A 7,222-nucleotide genomic window follows, 5' to 3' on the forward strand; every position below is an offset into this window, starting at 1 on the left:
CGGGTCCTCAGAGCATGCGCAGACCAGCTGGCTGGTGTGTTTACAGACATGTTTAATCTCTCCCTATCCCAGTCTGCTGTCCCCACATGCTTCAAGATGGCCACCATTGTTCCTGTTCCCAAGAAAGCTAAGGTAACTGAACTAAATGACTATCGCTCGGTAGCATCTGCCATCATGAAGTGCTTTGAGAGACTAGTCAAGGATCATATCACCTCCACCCTACCTGTCACCCTAGACCAACTTCAATTTGTTTACCGCCCCAATAGGTCCACAGACGATGCAAAACGCCATCACGCTGCACACTGCCCTATCCCATCTGGACAAGAGGAATACCTATGTAAGAATGCTGTTAATTGACTTTAGCTCAGCATTCAACATCATAGTCCCCTCCAAACTCATCATTAAACTTGAGACCCTGGGTCTCGACCCCGCCCTGTGCAACTGGCTCCTGGAATTTCTGACGGGCCTCCCCCAGGTGGTGAAGGTAGGAAACAACATCTCCACTCAGCTGATCCCCAACACTGGGGCGCCACAAGGGTGTGTTCTCAGCCCCCTCCTATACTCCCTGTTCACCCACGACTGCGTGGCCGTGCACGCCTCAAACTCAATCATCAACTTTGCAGATGACACAACAGTGGTAGGCTTGATTACCAACAACGATGAGACAGCCTACAGGGAGAACGTGAGGAACCTCGGAGTGTGGTGTCAGGAAAATAACCTCTCATTCAATGTCAGCAAAACAAAAGAGATGATTGTGGACTTCAGGAAACAGCAAAGGGAGCACCCTCCTATCCACATCGATGGGACAGCAGTGGAGAAGGAGGAAAGTATTAAGTTCCTCTGTGTTCATATCACCGACAAACTGAAATGGTCCACGCACACAGGCAGTGTGGTGAAGAAGGCAAACTAACTGCCCTCCAGGACACATACAACACCTGATGTCATAGGAAGGCAAAAAAGATCATCAAGGACAATAACCACTCAAGCCACTGCCTGTTCACCCATAACCAGACTTTCAAAGGACTTCATGGCTATAGATGTGAGTGCTACGGGGCAGTAGTCATTTAAGCAGGTTACCTTGGTGTTCTTGGGCACAGGGACTATGGTTGTCTGCTTGAAACATTCCAGTTTGGGAATAGCCAATATAGGAGGCACATTTTTATTTTTTGCAAATATTTTCTTTCTTTAAAAAAAACAACTACGTTGTTGGTTAAGGGCTTGTCAGTAAGCATTTCACATTTAGGTCTACTAGACCTGTTGCATTCGGTGCATGTGATTTGATTTGTATGTATCTACTGGTTCTCTTTCTGGAGAAAGGTTGGATGACACAACAAGATAAAATGAGAGAGCGGGTTTCATCAGCTGGTATAATTAACCAGTTATGTAATGGTTCTATTGACAGAGTGAGTGCATGGAGGAGGTTCTCCTCATTAAAAACTGACACATTTAACAACATCACTGGCGATGCACATACAGTATATAGCCAAGTACCCTCCTGGCTTGGATAATTTTCAAAGATCTTGAGGTCGGGCCAGAAGGTAGGATTGCTGCTAATTATTGGTTAGGATGTTGGGTGGGAAATGGGAATAAACACTACTTAATGTGGCCAAAAAAACAGGTCAGGAGCCACCCATGTCCCAGACTTGAATGGAGGGATTGAAAAAGGGGTTGAGTCATGGTGACGGGGTTTGTATACGGAGAGGCTGTTGTTCCCATTCCGTCTGTTAGCTCTCCAGAGTTTCCCGTCTGAGTGATTGTTATTCAGAGTGTGGCAGTGACGACAGATAGAGGTACAAGACAGCCTGTTCCCACGTAAGACCCCAGCTGTGGTTGGCTGAGTGTGTGTGTGTGTGTTGTCGTGTTTTTCATGTGAAGAAGCTACCCAGCGTGTTACAGTACTATACACTCCACCGGCACAGACACCCACAAGACATTCCTGAAACTAAGCGGTCCACATTCCACACCTAGCGTTACGATTCTGGAAGCTGTGCTTTGCTCATATAAACCCAATGAGTCAGAAGAAATATCTAAATATTTAGTGGAACTTTTCCCTTTGCCCAGAGCAAGAGCAAGATAGAGCATGATGGACCAATACCCCAGTCGATCCGGAGTGAGAGTGCTCCAGAATGGAGATGAGCGAGCCAGACAATGAGGGATGGGGGCATAGTAGCGGGAAGTAGGGGTGCAGCACTCCCTGATTAAAATATAAATGTGTGCACCTTTATTACTCCTGTTTGAGCGGAGAAAAATACTCCTCAGCACCCCCACAACATCTTTGGGGGTGTGGGGTGCTCCCTGGCACAGCCAGGAGTGGAATGGCACAGACAGGAGTGGAATGGAACAGACAGGCGTGGAATGGAACAGACAGGAGTGGAATGGAACAGACCGGAGTGGAAAAGGAGGGAGGAAAGAAGCAAGTGTCTGTTTAGTCCCACCCTCCCCCCGTTCTCGCTCTCTCTGTAAAGACCTGCTTCTTCCTCAGAGAGGTTTCTTTGTTTCTTTATTCTTGTGACTTTTTGGAGTGGAGTCGGGCCGGCATGGCGTGGAGGAGACGTGCATTTGGACCCAGCATGTCAGTCTGTCTCTGGGCTTTGTGTCTGTCCCTCAGTCTCATCTGGACTTGTCAAGTGACCCAGGCAGCCATCTACAGACTCGCAGATGAAGTACAACCTTGATTAAATACTCTCTTAGAAAATAGGGTTAATGGAGGGTTCTTCAGGTGTCGCTGCGGGAGAACCTTTTTTGGTTCCAACTAGAAACATTTTACCCAACAAACAACCCTTTAATTATCCTTTCATAAAAAGGTTCTACCTGGAACTAAAAAAAAAGGGTTCTGAACCTGTTATGGTTCTAGGTAGCACAGATGGCGTATCGCTGCAGAATGCTTCATGGTTGGAACCACACATGTGGAGATAATTTGTTCACCTACTCTGTGTCTCACAAAGACACGGTGGTTGGAACCAAAAAATTGCAAATTTGGACTCATCAGACTAAAGGACAGATGAGACCAAAGTCCACCATTCTAATGTCCATTGCTTGTGTTTCTTGGCCCAAGCAAGTCTCTTCTTATTATTGATGTCCTTTAGTAGTGGTTTCTTTGCAGTAATTCGACCATGAAGGCCTGATTCACGCAGTCTCTTCTGAACAGTTGATGTTGAGATGTGTCTGTTACTTTAACTCTGTGAAGCATTTATTTGGACTGCAACTTCTGAGGCTGGTAACTCTAATGAACTTACCTTCTGCAGCAGAGGTAACTCTGGGTCTTCCTTTCCTGTGGCGGTCATGAGAGCCAGTTTCATCATAGCGCTTGATGGTTTTTGCTACTGCACTTGAAGAAACTTTCAAAGTTCTTGAAATGTTCTGGATTGACTGATCTTACCGTCTTAAAGTAATGACGGACTCTAATTTCTCTTTGCTTATTTGAGCTGTTCTTGCTATAATATGGACATGGTCTTTTACCAAATAGGGCTATCTTCTGTATACCACCCCTACCTTGTCACAACACAACCAATTGTCTCAAATGCATTAAATTCCACAAATTCACTTTGAACAAAGCACACCTGTTAATTGAAATGCATTCCAGCTGACATCTTCATGAAGCAGGTTGCGAGAATGCCAAGAGTGTGCAAAGAGGCAAAGGGTGGCTACTTTGAAGAATCTCAAATATAACATATATTTTGACAGTTTTTTTTGGTTACTACATGATTCCATGTGTTATTTCATAGTTTTCACTGTTATTTTAAAATGTAGAAAATAGTAAAAAGAAAGAAAAATCATTGAATGAGTAGGTGTGTCAACTTTTGACTGGTACTGTACATTGAATGAATCTATTTCTCAAGTTTGGGTCACCTCTTCTTTGGTGTGGAAGGCTTTACCGTTCAGCAGTTTAATATAACATCTCCCTCTACTGGCCAGCTGAAGTAATGCTGGCCAGTATAGTTTGGGATCACGCAAATCTCTCGTGAGTGTATTTGCAAATCCTTGCATTTGTGCATGCCATAGCCAGATTACAGTTGAAAGTGCAATCTAACAACCTGCACCGTTATCAATTGTTCTCTGTATTCATTGACTGCAGGTCCGTGTATCTACAAAGAGGTTTCGTTTGAGCCTGGACAGACCTTCTACAGGGGTTGTAACAAGTGCAACTGCCACGAAAATGGCTACTTGTCTCTCGTGAGTAAACGGACCAAATTAGTGACAGTATGCAAGTCAAATATATAAACCAAACACGAATTCCGTTTTTGCCAATATCACGTCTTTTTTTCCGTTCATATCCCCAGACCGATGAAACCTACCACATGGCCCAACAAGTGCCAGCGGGTTCCAACGGAGTTTGGCTACCGCGTGGTTTATAAAGAGGTCCCGGAGGTGGAGTGTCAAGCCTACAGCTGGTGGGACCGAAGGACCTCAATTGGCACGGATTCCAAATGGGCATAGATTCAAATTCCTATAGATTCTCAAACACAAGTACCATAAAAAGTAGCAACATACTCTGACTGTACACTAGTGTCCTATCATCCAATATGAGTGCTCAGCTTCCTGCCCTCCTCTCCTTACTTTAGTGACCACTGATCTTGATCACATCGACAGTCATTATTTTTTGGTACACAAAAAGTACATTACATTTCCAATGGAAAGCTGTGGTTCCCCTGCAGCATTGCAGAGGCAGTTGCAGTGCTTCATGTATAAATTCGATTTGTCGAACGTATGTGTAACGACCCTGGGTTTATAATCGCGGAAATCGACTGTGATAGAGTTGTAACGCCTTGATCACACCGATAGTGTTATAGCGCAAAATAGTAAGCGGCATCATCTGGATTTGTGTGCAACAAAGGTTCAACAGGAACTTTCTGCTACCATTTCTGTCGAGGAGTCTGACGCAGTTTGACGCATACGTTCGATAAATCCAATTTATGCATCACACAAAACACACTAACGGCCTCTGCAATTCTGCAAAGCAAACAGCGTTCCATTGGAAAGGAATGTACTTCTGGTGTACCAAAATGCAATGACGGCGTGATCGAGGCATAAGCGGCCAACTGAGTAGTTTGATGAGGACTCCGACCATATGTCAATATTGTATCACCTGTTGTTTACGAAGCATGTGACAAATAAAAGTTTGATTTGACCTTGTGACAAGACAAACGGCGTGCCATCTTGGGTGATCCCAAGATGGCGTAGCAGTAGGTCGTCCTGTCCTGTCGTGTCCCTGTATATATCGTTTATTTTTCGTTTTTTACATATTTTCTCCACATATCTCTTTGAAAACATTTTGCTAAACCCTAAGCTTCCAAATACTCTCCTGCAACCCGACTCACCCAATGTAGCTATTTTTCCTAAAGTATTTATATTTACTTCGGACCCCTCAACTGAAGCTAGCCAGCTAACCAGCGGGTATGCTAGCGGTCTCCAGCTAACCGGTCATCAGCTAACCTGTAGTTCGGAAAGCTCTCGCCTGTTCGTACAACGCGACTTTAACCAGAGTACAACGGACCTATTTATTTTTCATCCCCGGATTCCCACCGCAAACGGAACATCTTTCAGCTGGATTTTTCAGCAACTAGCTATCTACCTAAACCGCAACCTCGGATTACTCCTGGCTAGCGTTTCCACCCACTTAGCTTGAAGCTAGCCCGGCCGTAGCACCTGTGCTACTCCTGAGCTACAATACCCGGGCCCACGACCGGTCTACCGATGTCATCGCATGACGAGGAATAAACAGACTCACCCCATCGCGACGTCCCCCAAAGGCTAACTCTCTAGCCCTCGCTATCTCCCTGCTTGCTAATTCGGCCTGCCCTGCCTATCTAAGGTCTTCGAAAGCCAACTCAACAAACAGATCACTGACCATCTCGAATCCCACCGCACCTTCTCCGCTGTGCAATCTGGTTTCCGAGCCGGTCATGGGTGCACCTCAGCCACACTCAAGGTACTCAACGATATCATAACCGCCATCGATAAAAGACAGTACTGTGCAGCCGTCTTCATCGACCTTGCCAAGGCTTTCGACTCTGTCAATCACCATATTCTTATCGGCAGACTCAGGAGCCTCGGTTTTTCGGATGACTGCCTTGCCTGGTTCACCAATTACTTTGCAGACAGAGTTCAGTGCGTCAAATCGGAGGGCATGCTGTCTGGTCCTCTGGCAGTCTCTATGGGGGTGCCACAGGGTTCAATTCTCGGGCCGACTCTTTTCTCTGTGTATATCAATGATGTTGCTCTTGCTGCGGGCGATTCCCTGATCCACCTCTACGCAGACGACACCATTCTATATACCTTCGGCCCGTCTTTGGACACTGTGCTATCTAACCTCCAAACAAGCTTCAATGCCATACAACACTCCTTCCGTGGCCTCCAACTGCTCTTAAACGCTAGTAAAACCAAATGCATGCTTTTCAACCGGTCGCTGCCTGCACCTGCATGCCCGACTAGCATCACCACCCTGGATGGTTCCGACCTAGAATATGTGGACGTCTATAAGTACCTAGGTGTCTGGCTAGACTGCAAACTCTCCTTCCAGACTCATATCAAACATCTCCAATCGAAAATCAAATCAAGAGTCGGCTTTCTATTCCGCAACAAAGCCTCCTTCACTCACGCCGCCAAGCTTACCCTAGTAAAACTGACTATCCTACCGATCCTCGACTTCGGCGATGTCATCTACAAAATGGCTTCCAACACTCTACTCAGCAAACTGGATGCAGTCTATCACAGTGCCATCCGTTTCGTCACTAAAGCACCTTATACCACCCACCACTGCGACTTGTATGCTCTAGTCGGCTGGCCCTCGCTACATATTCGTCGCCAGACCCACTGGCTCCAGGTCATCTACAAGTCCATGCTAGGTAAAGCTCCGCCTTATCTCAGCTCACTGGTCACGATGGCAACACCCATCCGTAGCACGCGCTCCAGCAGGTGTATCTCACTGATCATCCCTAAAGCCAACACCTCATTTGGCCGCCTTTCGTTCCAGTACTCTGCTGCCTTTGACTGGAACGAATTGCAACAGATCGCTGCAGCTGTACATAGTCTATTGGTAAATAGCCCACCCTTTCTCACCTACCTCATCCCCATACTGTTTTTATTTATTTACTTTTCTGCTCTTTTGCACACCAATATCTCTACCTGTACATGACCATCTGATCATTCATCACTCCAGTGTTAATCTGCAAAATTTTAATTATTTGCCTACCTCCTCATGCCTTTTGCACACATTGTATAT

The 7,222-nt window shown here is 45.9% G+C and overlaps 1 long non-coding RNA gene across 1 annotated transcript; it reads left to right on the plus strand.

Moving 5' to 3' along the window:
- The first annotated feature begins 3,867 nt into the window (after window positions 1–3,867).
- Window positions 3,868–5,216, plus strand: LOC109891402 (uncharacterized). The gene is made up of 3 exons (XR_002255524.2): window positions 3,868–3,961; window positions 4,076–4,173; window positions 4,281–5,216. It is a non-coding gene; the product is annotated as an uncharacterized LOC109891402 (long non-coding RNA).
- Window positions 5,217–7,222: the final 2,006 nt, after the last annotated feature.

Source organism: Oncorhynchus kisutch, linkage group LG5 (genome assembly GCF_002021735.2).
Source record: "Oncorhynchus kisutch isolate 150728-3 linkage group LG5, Okis_V2, whole genome shotgun sequence".
In the NCBI taxonomy this organism is placed as follows: Eukaryota; Metazoa; Chordata; class Actinopteri; order Salmoniformes; family Salmonidae; genus Oncorhynchus; species Oncorhynchus kisutch.